This window comes from Pinus tabuliformis, chromosome 1_1 (assembly GCF_031772625.1).
Source record: "Pinus tabuliformis cultivar Carrire ecotype Pingquan chromosome 1_1, CPIR1, whole genome shotgun sequence".
Lineage (NCBI taxonomy): Eukaryota > Viridiplantae > Streptophyta > Pinopsida > Pinales > Pinaceae > Pinus > Pinus tabuliformis.
In genome coordinates, this window is record NC_142297.1 from 626,855,852 (window position 1) to 626,872,753 (window position 16,902).

General features: G+C 37.8%; 1 long non-coding RNA gene across 4 annotated transcripts; it reads left to right on the plus strand.

The window, feature by feature from the left end:
- Positions 1–3,671: 3,671 nt before the first annotated feature.
- LOC149214877 (uncharacterized) lies at positions 3,672–6,715 on the plus strand. 4 transcript variants are annotated; one of them, XR_016250430.1, is made up of 5 exons: positions 3,672–4,297; positions 4,389–4,502; positions 5,718–5,771; positions 6,201–6,262; positions 6,618–6,715. It is a non-coding gene; the product is annotated as an uncharacterized LOC149214877 (long non-coding RNA). The 4 variants fall into 4 exon arrangements; XR_016250431.1 differs by having other exon boundaries at positions 5,718–5,767; positions 6,618–6,660; XR_016250433.1 differs by having other exon boundaries at positions 3,684–4,297; positions 4,429–4,502; positions 5,718–5,767; positions 6,618–6,660.
- The last annotated feature ends 10,187 nt before the right edge of the window (positions 6,716–16,902 follow it).

The following is a 16,902-nucleotide window of genomic DNA, read 5'->3' on the forward strand; positions in this document are numbered from 1 at the left end:
TGTGGAGTGATCTATATAAGCAAGTCGACCCCAAAACTTCAATCCATTAGTTCATTTTACCTTTTAGAAACTCTGTGTCTTTTCTCCATAGAGCCGTCTTCCTGCCCCTCAAATTTGTGACTACGTTGCACATTGGATCTAGGTAGGCTCAATCTCTCACGCTTAAGTTTTGCCATTGGTTCCTCTTCATTTGAGTTATTTTAGTTTGTATATATGTGTCTCTTTGAATTACGCAACTCTTTGTATTTTTTTAGGTGGTTGAATGCATATATATATATATGTTAAAGTTTTTTTTTTTAAACAACATTCTTGAGCTTTCTCAATCCCAATATTTTCTATCCTTAGTCAAATTTTGAATTTTTGTCTACTTATTGACCTTGAATGTGATCTCCTTAAATGTTTTGCCTAAGTCTAAACTTGTCACACTAGCGCACCATAACATTGCCTGTCTACTTTTGGCGGACTTCACTTGCGCTCATTCTCTCCTAGCCTCTTTGTGGTGCGCTTGTGCAATCTAAAGCTATAATCTTGCCAGAGTAAGTTGCGAATGCGCAAATGTTGGGCCTTCCCCTTGACCTGTCGCACTCATGCAAGATAAAGGCATAACGATGAAAGCCTAGCACTGTAAATGTTGAATGCGCTCAGTAGTGCTTCCTTGTTCTTGCAGTTGTTCCTGCACACCCAATAGGCCTATCCCATAATTGTTATGTCTAGAAACTTTGATTGCTCCGAGTATATGCGATCTCTACCATGGCTAGCGCATTACGCACCTCTAGTCCCTACTCGAGCAAGCCTTACCTCTATCCAATGCACCTACGCTAAGCCCTAACACATTGTGTTTCAATAGTGAAAATTATGCAAACATAATAGGGATAGAATAGGAAATTTATTGGACTAATTGTGTATCTTTTCCATGAATGATTTTGAGTTTCCAGGTACAAGAAATGTTTTCAGTGCAACAAGAGTTTGGATACCATTGTCAACTCAACAACCTTTCTCCAACGATTTAGAGGTGTTTTCACCACAAGGGAGGCTTCCCTAAAAGTATATTAAATAAGAATGGCTTAAGGTGATGAGTGAGGTTTAATGATGGGATAGGTTACCGACAAAGGCTGGATGGATTGGATAACCTTCACCAAAGTTCAAGCATTCTATCCTTAGACCACTAAAATAAATTAAAGCGCTGTAATAAGTAAGAGAATTGTAGATTTTCAATGGTGGGGTATACAATGTCATATAACAACATCAACAAAGGATCAACAAAGGATCAAGATTTTCAATTAGATATGAAGGATCTAGGGTTTTCAATGGTGTTTTTATGTTGGAAACATACAAAAAAACAACAAAATAATGATGATGCCAGCCCTAGAAATAAGTTCTAACATGTAATAAAATGCTAGATTTTGCTTTAAGGTAATTATTTAGTGTAATTCGTATTTAAAGAAGAATGACACATTAAGGAAAATTACTATTTAAGCAATATTTCTTAAAAATCCTATCTGTAAACCTAAATATCTAGAGTTTAAGAGAGAAGGAGGAGAATTTATTAAAGAATAGTGTTTGATGATGTGGACTAGTGCGAATAAGGAACTTGCCCGACGGGTTGAAGCCTTGATGGGGCCTCTCCTTGAGCCTTGAGCCTTGATGGGGCCCCCGAATCCTTGAGCCTTCCTTGATCTTCGATCCATCCTTTGTATCATTAATATATAAAGTCAAAAAAGTGCCAAGTCAAAATGGGGCCTTTATGGGGCCCCAATTGAAACATAAAGAAATTCGAAAAGGTGCAAAGTCGAAATGGGGCCTTGATGAGAGTAGGAAACTTATCAAAGTCGAAAAGGTGCATCGCCGAGGCACATGTCTGTTCCTATCTCTATTTGAGATAGGGCTTATCATCGAGCTATCAATTAGGAGGGAATGAGTTAGAGCAGGGTGTATTATCACCACAGGGAGTTCTTTGATGATAGTGACTTGCGTGAAAGCACTTCGCCGAAACTTCAACAAGGAGGGGCCCAAATAATTTAGCACACGAAGAGGAGCAAAAATCACCCCAAGCAAATGAACGAAAAATGGCCCAAAGCAAAAATGGCAACAAGCAAACTCGCACACATTGCGACCCACCAGTTGGGGTCTCGAGCAACCGTCCTCTTATCGCGCTACTAGATCGTTCTCACCTCTGTATTTATCACGTTGTAAATACAGGAAGTTGATTTCAGTTACCTATTGGTTCATGGCTACCAACCTGTCCCAGTACGGGTCTGGCTCAAGATATGAACCTTATCGGGCAACTGAGGCCAGATCACTTCAAGTGGTTGACCACTTCCCGTTGCCTTACCATAGGTACCATAGATTGTGTTTAAATTTTAAATGGGAAAATAAAGTCTAGGGAAAATTCAATGAGAACAATTTTGTTGAAGAGCGTGAGATAACTAGGGCATATACTTATAGAACCTAACAACTTGCTTTTAATGAGAGATTTTAAATTTAAGAGATACACACTCGAAGTTATCTTAAATGATTCAAGGAAAACAAGTTTGCATATCATAAAGGATCAAGATTTTTTCGATAAAAATATCAATTTTAACCATGGCACATGTTGAAACCGTATTTCACAAATATAATGTGCAAAATATAGGAAATATTCAATAATCATACAAAATTCTCACAATAATCACTTCAATCACTCCCATGAAACCATCTTTAAGCAAAATTCCATCTTTAAGAGCAATTCACACCACTATGATCACATTTCGGCCAAGTAGAATATACAATGATTAATGCTCACTCCCAATGAAAGGAGTATGATGAGTAAATGATGATGATAAGGTGAAATAAGGTCTCCTCTATTTATATGAGGATAAACATGCCTTATTTCCATAATTAAACAAATCCCTGAAACATTTTTGTTGCTTAAGCATTCAACAAGTCGAATGCCACAAGTTGACCATAACAGAGGATCGTTGATCTCTCTTTTGTGCACTAGTTCAAATTTTGAAATGCACGAGGATGGAACGCTTGGTCCCTTGTCATACCAAAAAGCTAAAAGCTATCAGTTCAGAGCGTCTTGACCGTTTGAGAGGAAGAGTATATAACACATTTTGGATGCCAAAGCTGTCCAGATTTTCATCTCTTATTCTGCTTCTTTACATTACATTGGATTCCTCTTTCTTTTTCCTTTTTGTTTTCTTTCCTCTGTTGCATGGCCATGCATCTTGGTTTTTATAGTTTTTAAATTTTCATCTTCTTTTCCGTTTTGGGTGTAATTTGTGTGCTCCTTTTCGTTTTAAATGTAATTCATCATTCTTTCTTTTGTCCTGGGTGTTTGCATCGATTGCCTTGGTGATTTTATTTTGTTGTTGTAATGTAGGGCGGGAGAATCGATGAAATGCATGTAACATATTGGAGTGGAGGACAAGTATGGGTTTGTTTTTCAATTTACATCTATTCATATAGTTTTTATTGATAATCTGTACAGTGAGAAGCTTCCTGGTAGATAATGGTAGTTTTACTTGATAATTTGTATAGTGAGAAGCCTGCTAGTAGATAATGGTTAATAGTTGTTTTCTGGTTTTAGCTGCATAGAGCCCTAATCATTAAACCGATTGTCTTCATTATTTCTACTTCACAATGAAGCTGTGGGAATTGCAAGGGCCTTGGCCCTTAACCATAGAGAAAATGCTTTATTCTCTCTGGCAGTTCTTGCTTCCGGGTTTTGATCTGGTTAATAATTTTGCAACAAGTGAAAGGGAGTGTAATGTCTCCATCAATTTTTTTTTATTATATTTCACTTCTTACCGTGTCAAAGGGATCACTGTAAATTACCCTGCCGGACTACAATACCACCCAAAATTTACTATGTCTACGGAATGTGGGGACAATTAAAGGGGCAGTTGATTTTCCGGGCAGTGATTTTGATTTACAAAATCTACACGGTTTGTCTTTGTATTATGGTTTTGGGTATGAGGACGCTTCCACCACATGGCGAGCCTTACCGGATATAGGTGAATTAATTGCTGTCTCTGTGCTGTCATGTGTATGTCCTGGTGGACCCTCTGGTCTCACTAGCTCGGCGCGAGATCCTCAACCAGCTCAACGGTGACGCATTCTCCAAAGCAATCCAACGGTGGAGCCTTCGCCAGGATTCTCTCAACCCCAAGTGTAGAGAGATCGACCTCATTTGTTTGCAATCCTTCCGCGGATGTCGCTCTGGTGCGGTCATTACTTCCGCAACGCTGTTTCGGTGGTTGGAAACCTGTTCAGGCCCGGCTTCAAGGTCTGGCAATGGCCAAAGGCGTTACAGGTAAAAGCTTTGTTTCCTCTGTTAGTTGATTCACTGCTCTCTCTTTTTTTTGGTTGTCTATTCGTTGACTGTGATTATTCAACCCTATCAGGGGCCCTAATCAGTTTACCTGTATTTACAAAACTACGCAGACCATGGGACTCGGAGCTGGCTCAACCTGCTTGGAAGGGTGATGCCACTACAGCGAAGGAGCTTTCAGTCTCGGGTAAGTTCTTGTCCCGGTTGGAGGGGAAGCTTTCAGTATGGTTATGGCTCTCGGCCTCCACGGAGTGCCTGATTCTTGGCTGGAAATTCTCAATTTAAGAGGGTCAGAGCCTTTTAATGGGCTTTCTTCCCAATGTAACTATATTTTGTAAGCATGAGGTGATTATACTGCAGATATCACCAGAGTTTACTTTGCTAGAGACTATGTAATTTATGCTATATGCTTTTGTGACGACGATGGTTTTAGGTTTGAACAGTGTGATTAGGCTGCTTTAAGCTGTGGCTATTAAGGCCAGCAGTCGGGCATTATTTGTTTGAGCTGCTGCTGATTCCTTACTAAATATGTATACCTAGTTCTAGGTTCCCGTCTTTGGTTGACTGTAGAAACTAATGTAATATATATTTCCATTTCTTGTTTATTCATGTATGTGCCGCATGCCATGTCGTTCTTTCAAATTTACAGAAGTGGTTTTGTATTAAATAGAGTTGAAATTCTTCATTTACAGAAGTGGTTTTGTATTAAATAGAGTTTAAATTCTTCGGATGGATGTGCGGTTTTGGCCCACCTAATCTCGTGTAATGCTTGTTTTCCAGTTATATAATATTGATGCTATTTCCTGCCTGTTCTTGCTTTTTCAAGCGGGGTCTACTACCTGGGTCTTTATAGCCTAGCCTTCCCAGATTTCCTAGCTTCAGGGTTCACCGCCATGCGGGTTTCCTTCCCTGCGCGGTGTCATGGCCGCAGTTTACTGTTGGCATCCGAATGACGCGAACCCTTGTCCCTTGTTAATTGATGTAGTTGGAGCTAAATAACCAACCTCTTAGATTATGAGTGTTAACATTAATTTCTTCAATATTTCCTTTTGTATTCGCATTCTTTTTCCAGCTAATTTTAGTACATATTGCATCAATCGATGTAGCTGGAACCAAACAACCAACCTCTGAGATTACGGGTCTCGACATTAATTTCTTCAATATTTCCTTTTGTGTTTGCATTCGTTTTCCAGGTAATTTTATTTTGCTGTAGGGTGTACAACAGAGGATACATCGCTAGATATGGTTTTGCCTATTAGATAATGGGTTGCATTAATGTCTATGGAGCGCTCATTGTACTCTTATCTGTTTGAGCTTCTAGATATGGTTTTGCCTATTAGATAATGGGCTGCATTAATGTCTATGGAGCGCTAATTTTACTCTTATCTGTTTGAGCTTTTAGGAGGAGTCACGGATATAAGATTGCTGAAGAATATTACGAGCCTCCATAGTGTAGGTACACGTTGTTTTGGTCGCTTTTCATTGGCTTCCTTCTTTTTTTGCATTTTTATCCATTAGCTAGGCGATTTAATTTGTATGTTGTTATTTTTCTTTTCTAATTTATATATTTCAGGCGAGCTTTAAACTTTTAGTTATGCATATCTATATAATGGATAATGGGATTCCGCCTTAAGTAAAAATGGTAGAGAGCCCTAAGAGTTGTTTTTCATAGGAGATGTTAGACACTTTTAATTATTAAATTGACTTTAGACTGAAATGATTTTAGACCGAAATTGTGGGAAATCTCAAATGATTTTAGACTGAAATTGTGGGAAATCTCAAGGCTTTTAATTATTGGCATGTTGTGGGAAATCTCGTTTACATCTAATTACTTTGTTTGATTATTGGTTTTGGCCTTATGTTGAAAGTGATTGATTTGCAATAGGTGAAAAGGAGGGTTCCGTTGAGGATGAAGATGAGATGATAATATAATATTTTTGTTTCCAGGTCAGAACCTAGCTTGTTTGGCTCGCTTACGTCATTTCTATATGCCAGATCGTACCTAGTTTTAAAAGCATTTTTACTTCTTATTCGTTTCATATTTCTCTCACGTAGTTTGGTTCGCTTACGTCATTTCTATATGCAAGGTCGTATTTAGTTTAAAAGCATTTTTACTTCTCATTCGTTTTATATTTGCCTCAGTGTGAGAGTTCTATGTCTTAATACGTCAATGTTAAGAGGGAGATTTCTTTCTCAAGCTTTCTAAGGAGGTGTTTAAATGAGTTCTACGTCTTAATACGTCAGTGTTAAGAGGGAGATTTCTTTATCAAGCTTTCTAAGGAGGTGTTTAAATAATTTGCAGATGAGATTACATGTTGGATAAGGAGAGAGGATGGAGAATAGGATCAAGCTTTTCTTGAACCCGCCACTCTCATTAGTTCTCTAAATACACAGGTACCTATTTTGTTTGTTATACTCTCAATAGGTAGGTACAAATGTTATCATTTTCGGTCTTTCAAATTGAAACTATGAACATATGGAGCCACATAACTTAAAGTGTTGCTTCCAATTAAGTCTATATATTCATTAATTTTATGTGCAAAGATGTGTCAAACATAAACTAGGCATTAATACATATTATGAATTTTACTTATCTCTGGAAGATCAAAACAGAAAGAAAGTTGAGAAAAATTCAAAGAAGTTGGTTATTACTAACTTGTCTAAATCACTGAACAATGACCATGGGTTTGAAGAAGGAAAAGCTACCTTACTATTCATAGACATGGGTAGGGGCATCTTGTAGGTCATAAGTGGGGTGGTTATATGCCTAATCTTGGTATGGCTAGTTGTTATTTGGTTGATCTGCTTGGTGATCAACAGCTTCTTGTCCTCCACCTCTCTATACTCTATTAAGATAAATCTTGAGGGCCTATGGTCTCTCTCAAAATACATTGATTTTTATTTGAAATTTTGGTTTTGTCAAAAGTTGTTAAAATTTGTCAAAATTTCACTGAAAGATCTAGATGTCCTAGAGGAAAGGTTATCCTAAAGTCAACTGATAGTTGGTATTTATGTTAGTGGCTGTAGCTGTGAGTTGTATTAACATCATATGCTTTAAAGTTCATATGTTAAGTTTCAAGTTCTTATGTTACATTTCATTTAGTTCTTTCCCTTTCTATGGATCATTTTAGTTTCTTCAATTATCAACTCTCAACCCTCACCAAGTTGTCAAAATTTCACTGAAAGATCTAGATGTTCTAGAGGAAATGTTATCCTAAATTCAAATGATAGTTGATCTTTATGTCAGTGGTAGTATTGTGAGTTGTATTAAATTTTAATGCCATAGGAGTTAAAAGTTCATATGTTACTTTTCATTTAGTTCTTTCCTTTTCTATGGATAATTTTAGTTTCTTCATTTTCAACCCTCAACCCTCACCAAGTTTTAGATGAATTATAGTTACTTAAACCCTTTTTCCCTTTAAAAAAAAATGAGGGATGTTACTTAATCTAGGCTTAAATGAGTGGGTGAAATTGGGTGAATTATTACATAGCCTTTAGGGAACTACCCAGCTTGCTATCATGATCCAACAAGTGTCCTTCGTAGCCACAAAGGATGTCCTAGAAAACTGTGTAAGTTGTACATTATGTCTTCTTTCCTTTGATTTTCTAATAGCAACTGCGAGATAGAATTGGGGTCAAAACGTAACATGTAGATGTTGCTTCCCTTAGTGGCAACATTATAGAAATGGAAACATTTTGTTGGTTGGAGAAGATGATTGTTGCCCAAAATCACATCATGTCCATCCATTGGACACTAAATGTAGAAATTCTATTTTAAACATTTTGATCTCTTACTTTGTTTTCATATTATTATAGTAAAGTCTATGTTAATTTTGAAACAATACAAAGCCTTTTTATGGTACCTTGAGCATAGATACTATATTCTAGGCATACTCCGATCCTTTTAATAGTGAAGACAAATAAAAGAAGTTCCTATCACTGCATTGCACTAGAAAACAAATCCAAAAGTTTGCAAATGGAGTCCATAAATCCGATATGAGCCTGCATATTCTAGTGATAAATTCAATTTCATTGGAGTTGAAAGTGGCGGCTCTCTTCTAAGAAAAAGAGAATTGAAATTTTACAATTTAATTTTACCTTTGTCTTGAGGATGAACCACATTAGATGGTCAAACATCGACCAAATATTAATAATTTGATTAATCTGAAAGAGAATCTAATTAACTTATAAGTAATTAAAACACACAATATTTCTTCCCATAATAAACAACATCAATCATAACCTCCTCTTATCTATGGAAAGGATCTTGTATGACAACATGCATATGACACCCTCCATTGACCTCTTTGTAGATTGTTTGTTAAGGAGGATGAGTTGTTTATAATTTTTTCAAGGAGGGGTTTTGCCCGATTGTATATTCACACTAAAATTCCTTTACAATAATTGAAGCAAGCTCACGATCTTGTATGCTTCATGACATGCAATAATCAAAGTTTTGATAGTATTTTCAATATCAAAATATCTAAGAGAAGGGAAGTAATATTCAATGCTAAGAAAACCCCTAGTAAGTTTGCAGAAAGATGTTAACTAAAGGGCTTTACAAAGTGTTATACTTAAATATTTGATGCCACATACTATTTCAATGTGCACTGAAATGCAAATGTTGTAGTATGAAAGATGAACATATTAGTACTTTAACTCTGTATATTAACTTTGTATACTTATTTGGGCTCCTCTAGGTAAAGGAATTTACAAAGTTCTATAATTTATCCTTAAGTACTTGATTCTAAACACTATTTCAACGTGCATATAATGCTAATGTTGTAGTATGAAAGATGATTTTTTTTGTAAGTTATATAATATGTGTAGTTATTTGGGCTCTTCCCCGTCCAACAAACACAAGAACTAGCACCTGTCCAAGTTAATGAAAGAATCACTGTTTGATAGAATCCTATTGTTAAACCTTGATTTGTAGGACCTATTAGTAATTATCTACCACTTTGACATGGGGAAATTTTTGCAAATTTTTCCACTCTTTTAATGTTCTTGAATTTTAGGATAGTGAGAAAAGGTGTGTTGAAAGGCTGGCGTCTTGAAATATATTGAAAGATCATCTTGAGCTACTTCATTTTGTGAGCAACCCAAAATAAATGCAACGTTTGGTTGGAGAGCATGGGAATCTTTATGCTACAAAGGCTTGAAAATTGGTGTATGGCTAAATTCCCCCTAATTGCATGCCTATGTGGATATCCATATGAGAGGGATGCTTCTAGGAGATCAAAAGAAGACAACAAAGTTGTCGCATTTTGGAGACTTGTAGCATCAATTGATAGTTAAGGTCTTTTCTTGCCTTTTTCACTTGTAACCACAACCTGTAGATCACTAATGTCAAGTAGAATTCAAGGACATAAGGTGTAGATTGTAGTGTAGGATTTACATATCTTCTATGTTAGGTCCTTTATTCGACAATAGGATGTACCTCCACCTCTATCACTTTGATTGGAAGTATAGTATTGGACTTTTGGAATCATACGAACATGAAAAGGAGCTAGTGTGACTTGATTTATATATAAAATTAGGTCGTTGATCTAGCAAGTAGACGAACAAACAATAAAACAACAGTAGGCATGTTTTTCTGGGGAAGATCTGGAAAACAATATACATGGTATACCTTAAAGTCATGATTCATTTGTGGGGTTAAGAAGTGTTAAAATGCTATAAGATGCACCCAAATCTTTTACTGTTATGAGGAACAAGTGTAGCGGTCCAATGCATTAAGATTTTTTTGGCGGGTAGAATCTAGTTGGTATATAGAGCCTAAAGCTACAACAAGGCATACATTTTCAAAAATGTTGGGTGACTTATTGCAATACTTATAGGCAGTTTTTCCAATGGTAACTGAAAATCTAAATATACTAACTAAAGTGGAAATTGTCTCAGATATTAAACGAGGCAAGTGCTCATAACATAATATGTTGGAGTCTTTGTTTAAATGGGCTATGACATGTATCATCTTATGGATCATTCTTTTCTTGATCTGTGGTCTAATTTGGAGCATAAAGTGTTTTTTAATTAAACTGAAGACATGATGAAATGGTGAACGCTCAATGCTTTGTTATATATATACATATTTGTGCAGCAATTTTGGGACTGGGTTGAACTACAACACACAAAACTAAGGTAAGCCTACCTTTGAATGTTGATTATGGCCGACCTTCATAAAATGTTCATGATGATGTGGATTTGAGAAGGGTTGACGTATTAGAAGGAGCTAATTAATGAATAAAAGGAGTGCTATACCATCGAGGACAATATTGTCCACTTGGGAGTGAATTTGCTAGTCTAGGTGGCTAGTTTTTGAAGGTTGTCTGCCCTTGTTTTATTGGAGAAATAATCATTGTGGACATGTTGTTTAAGGGCGTTTTATGTGTTGATTAGTGTATATGGCTGACATGTTGAACTTTTGGAGGCTAAACATGGCACCATGGAGACCAAACTTGTTATCACTTTGGGAGGTTTCTATACCTTGAGGGCCCACTTTCCCACACTTGTTATCACTTTGGGAGGTTTCTATATGTTGATGGCCCACTTTCCCACACTTGTTATCACTTTGGGAGGTTTCTATATGTTGATGGCCCACTTTCCCACACTTGTTATCACTTTGGGAGGTTTCTATACCTTGAGGGCCCACTTTCCCACACTTTTTATCACATTGGGAGGTTTCTATACCTTGAGGGCCCACTTTCCCACACTTTTTATCACTTTGGGAGGTTTCTTTACCTTGAGTGGCGATTGTACCCATTGAATTTGTGGAGGAAGAGGAGCATTTAAAATATCTTTGGAGGTTGGATCATACACTAAACCTCTGTATTCCCCTCATTTACGGAGATGTACGACTTTGAGGGCTTATTCCCCTTTAGCATTGTACGAGTGGCTTGATAAAGCCCATATTTTGTAATTTTAGATTATCTAATTGGTGAAGAGGGATTTTACTTCCTTCATAGGCTATATTAGGGATTTTAGCCTAGGAAAATAATATTTTAATGTAAAGGAAGTTGATAACCTCTTCTATAAATAATCTCCTTTTCTCATGGTGGGATTAGGGGAGAAATCCCTTAGCAAGTCTGAAATTTCTATAAATTTATGTTGTTTCTTAATTTTGGGTATGGAGGAATGAATAGAACGACCTCTCAAAGGATTTGGTTGATGCGGATAATCTTCTTCTCTTGGATGAATATTGGTAGATCTTCATGAAGAAGGCCTTTGGGATGTGGATAGTCTTCTTTTCACGAATGGATATTGGTAGAACATGAATGAATGCATGATGATTTGAGTAAATTGGCTTCTATCATCTTGGTTATGGTTATGGATAAGGGTTATCAAATATTCACGAAAGTGTTATTGGTATTTTTATTTCATTGCCCCTCTTGAACAAGCCCTCCACCAAGTTCTTTTGAGATGACCTAAGTGGAGCTCCCTCCCTTATACCCTTCTCGAAGATTGTATGACTCTTGGCCCAAATCTCTAGGGTACATGAGTGGGTTTCCCTAGGCTTTGAAGTTAAATATTCTCCAACCTTCATTAAACCTATCATTAAGATCTTTTGAGATGACCTAAGTGGAGCTCATTCCCTTGTCCCATATTTGAAGATTGTAGGAGGCCTAGGTCAAACCTCTAAGGGACACAAGTGGGTCTCCCATAATCTCTGAACCTAGATCTACTCCATTTCTTTCCAAATGTGTTGCTCCTTGACCACATAACACAAAATACATTGGCAAGCTAAGGCATTGTTACGTCTCCTCTATCACGCTTCTTCTAAAATCCTTTAAACCATTTTGCTTGGGTTTAGTTTCCCGAATCACATTGTAATTCCTTGATTGTGTGTATTTGGGGACCTTCCCTTTGAACTCAAATTTGGAAATTACCCTAGAAAAAATCCCTAGCAATCCTATCTTAAAGACCCACCTTAAACCCTTATTATTCAATCCTTTGATTGGTGGTAATAGAAGTAAAAGTCTGAGGGAGCCCTTGACTTAGTTTGATTGGGCCTTTAAATCCCTAATATCTACTAGGGAGAAACCCCCCTAAGCTAGAGGAGGTTTGGCTAGAAGTGAAAATGGGTTAGTGAGGTGACAATGGACCCCCCTTGAGTTACATAGGGTTTTTCACTTGAACTTTAGGACTTTATCTCAAGAAGTGTGAGCTTTTGTTGTAACAATGCCAACTGACATATTGCATTTGATGACTTGGTTTATTGTGCTAACGACAATTGCCTAATAAAATTAATGTAGTGGAGGATAATTTTCCTTGTTCTTGCCTTAGTATTTGTTAAATACCCCCTTCATTGGTGAGGCCCATATGCCTTCTTTTGTTTCATGGGTTAAAATCCCATCTTTTGAGTTTTGACCTTGAATTTGGTTTTTTGGCATCTTTTCCATTTGTTTCCTTTGAATTCCATGAATATGTGGATCGTTCCGTGCAATTTATGGAGTTTGGAGACACTCGCCCTTGTCTTGTGGCTCTCAATATTGAACATGGGGTGCATAGTGATCCCTACTCCTTTTGTTTAATTTATTTTATGTGTACCTACTATTTGGATCATTTTTCGTTGCTATAAGTTGGATTGTCACCCAACTTGCAAAAATACTTCTCTCCTTACTCATTTTCATGACTTAATCATTAGACTTTCCAAAAGGAAATTAATTACTTCATAGGAAATAATATATCCATTAATCTCATTGGAGAGAGTGACCTAAGGAACAAATTCAGTTTTGTTTTGGGATTTTTCAATGATTGTGAATGAACATAGATCCATTTCATCACTTTTTAACTATTACTCAATAGTGGAAGGAGTAAGATAAATGAAACATTTTCTTTTATATTACAACGACATATGCAAAACATGTGAAGTGTGAAGCCAAATCCCTCGATACAAGAAAATCTCCAACAACCTAGATCATTAAATCTTCTCATTATGGCTCATAATTGCGTTTTAGAAAGATTAGCCTAAGACCTTATGTGGCTCAATATAGCTCTTGAACCATCCACCTCCGTTGAGAGTGATAATAGTTTGGCTCTGTTGTCGCAAAATCTAGCAGGCCTTGGAGAGGGAAACCCTACAAGGTATAAACTAGACAATGGGACAACAATGGGGTAGTGTCCTAGTGTCACCATAGCCACAACCTCTTGCTCTTTACGAATTTCCACCAATGGGAGGATTCCCAGTAGGAGGGAGATCACTTACAATGGATGATCTCACGATGGGCTCTTCAAGAAAGACACACTTTTAGGTTCAATGCTCCACAAGGAGGTAACTCACTTTCTATGAAGGGAACTAGAAAAGAGGGCACAAGATCTAGGGTGTGATAAATGGAATGAGTGTTGTAGTATCCAAAGATCAAGGCCAAGAGAAAAGGTTTCCAATAATTGGTATCAACTATATGAAGGCTCATGAAACCTTCAAGAAAACCCTTAAGTTGTAGCAAGGAAAAATATGGTTTCCCTCTGAGGCAAGCAACTAGGAAAAGAAAGCTTATGGATGAAATTGAAGTGGATGCCCACTAAAAGGATAGATTTTGTGCCTAAGACTAGCCTCTTGATGTTTGACTCTCTAACCACCAAAAACTCGCTTATCTAGGGATTCACACGATGCCCTAGTTTCCTAGCTTGGACTTGAAAGTGCTGAATTGGGAGGGAGAAAAATATGGATAAGATTTGAGTATGATCACCAATCAACTTGATCAATTCCTTGTCCCTCGGGAATATGTAGCTAAGGATGAGATAGGTTAGCTGAACTTGTTTCCAAGGAGGCCGAAGTTTGATGCCCTAGCAACAAGATTCCAAGCATTTTCCCACTCAAAGGAAATATGGAATCTTATGAGAGAGCTACAAGGAGTTCACCATTAGGACAATTCTTAACTTGTTATGTATGAGTAATGTATGCAATATTCATCTAGATAGCATTCAATTAATCTTCAATAAAGTTAGGGCATAATTTAGCATAAACTAGATTCAAAAATTCCATACAGTAGACATATGAATAGATTTTCAACAATGAAGATCACTTACAAGATAACATGCAATATTTCCATCCATTAAATGAAAGAATAGCTCTAAATAATATTCAAAATCATCCCCAAAAATGAAAATGCATCCAAGATCTCCAATTTATTCACAAGAGAACAATTGTGAGTTCCTCTAGAGGTTGGAATTACAAGAAGTGATGATGATGAGTTACTATGTTATAATCTCCAATTTATATGAGGGCATACTAATGCCAATTAACCTACAAGCCCCTCTAAGATTATCGAATAATGTTCAAAATAGGCCTAGGTTACAAGTTGATCTAGTAGCCTTTGTGAAATTAAATCTATCTCCATAAATGCAAGTCATAATGATGACATCATGCTAGTGTAGGCTTGCTAAGGGTAGGCATTGAGGGCCTTGACTGCCTTCCTTGGTGTAGAGGCCCTCTAAAATCATGATCTAAGGGTTGGCCCGTAGATCTCCATCAAAATCATCCTGTGGACCCTAATTTTGGGTTTAGGGGACCAAATGGGTCTCCTGGTGGTGTAAGTGCCTGATTTTTCTCCAACGTTGAGGGCTCTAGAGATGGTGCTAGCCCTCCCCTATCTCAAGGTATGAGACAAACCTCATCTGGGGTTGGGGGCGCGCTTGTCCAAGTGCATCATCCATCAATGATAAAGGGGCAAAGCGCAGAAACACTGTGGGTGTTGAAGGTGTCCATGGGAGTCCCATGGCTCTCAACGCCTCACCTGTGGGTGTCAATATGCTTCTATAGTGGACTTGTTCCCCAGTTAAGTTGCCTAGCCCATGAAGAAACCACCTGTCAATCACACATAATATGTAGTGCTGCATCTTCACCATTAGGTACATTTAATCATTAGTGCATCTAAGTGAACCAGGTTTGCAAGTAATGGGAAAATCAACACTTCATACAATACCTTCCTTCCAAATTTGGGGCTTTGATCTCGCAATAGTGTTACCTCCCTATGTAGGAGTGGCTAACAAACCACCCTATTAGGTGTTCTCAACCCCTAAAGGGAAATACATGTCCTTGGTCCACTCCTAAGTTTCATAAGTGTCACGTGAATAATGATGGAGCGGGGGGGAAGGAGCTTCATGGTTAAGTGTTATGGTTAAGGGGGTTGACATGATGGGGAGTCCTCATCCTGATCATACAAATGTGAGGAGGGAGCCATCGTGGATGCACGAGTTACCTCGACCTTTGTTTTTCCACCCCTCATATTTGCCTTTTTACTTTATCTTGATTCGTTCCCTGTATTACCGCTCCTAGCTCACCGAGTTTGGAGCTTGCTTTGCATGATTTGTAGTAGTTATTACCCCCTAGCAGTAGGGTAGTTCATCGCCACTAGGGGTTGGGACATGCGAAGGTTCCTCTTCCATTATATGGTAGGGAAACATTAGCCCAAGAATCGGGTGATGGCCATAATTATGGAGGTAGAGCTCATGCTTGTTCTTTTCCCACGCCCTGCTTGTAAGTCTCTACCATCTTTTGTATTTTTATAATTTTTTTGTTGTTTTTTTTATTGTGGCCATCATATGCTCTTTGTTTTTGTTTTAGCTGCATCAACTTCCTAGGGCATAGTTTGAGTGTCCAACTCAGGTATGAGGGTAGGGGAAAGGGGTGTGCCAAATCCCAATGAATCCATGGTCAATTGAGCTCGAAGAGGGGACGTGGAATAGGGGCTTATGTTGTGAGATGGAAAGTGGTAAGTATGGAAAGGGTATTCAAGACTACACCATCTCACATCAGGTTTTCCTAGGTAGTGCCCTTCTAAATCCATGGGCCATTAGAGGAGGTCTCACATCAGGTTTTCCTAGGTAGTGCCCTTCCTAAAGCCATGGGCCATTAGAGGAGGTCCCACTGGGCTAGGGTTGAAAGTTAACCCTCCATTTAAGGTAAGGGAACAAGATTACGGTCAAAGCCCTTCCTTATTTTAGTCACCAAACATTCCATATCAAAAGCCCAATTACAAACAAGCACAACCACCCGATTGCAAAATGAATAAAGTAACTTTTGGATTGGGTTGTCCACCTTCCAAGATTTGCTCTTTACAAATGGGCGAGGAAATATATGACTGATGCAGGTGGCAAAGATATGGATGGAATGTCACATTAGTTACTCTGTGGCTTTTGGGGTTGTAAGATGCCAACTGGAAGTGATGAATAGGTGAGAGATTTCTCCTAGGAGTAACCCATTTTTGGTGGGTTACAGGGTCTTGAACTATTTGTTAGATTTTTTGTTAATTCACCTTAGACATGCATCGAATCCTAATATGGTGCATTGTTTTAATGGTTCCTCATGGGTTAAACCCACTATATGTTAGTTGGATTCACTCTTCTTTAGGCATAATCCCTTTCTCCATAATTTTATTTTCTTTTCATGGGAGAATTCTCCACCCCATTTTGTTCACCATATTTTCCTTCCTAGTTCATTTACCCTCCCTTTTCAACAAGGCCTATTCCACCAATCAGCACTGTGATACCTCTTCATTCCTCCATGTATTCTCTATCAAGTTTGTGTTGGATTCTCTTGGGCAATAGGCTTATTGTTCCTTGTCATGTGGGGGCCATGATTCTCC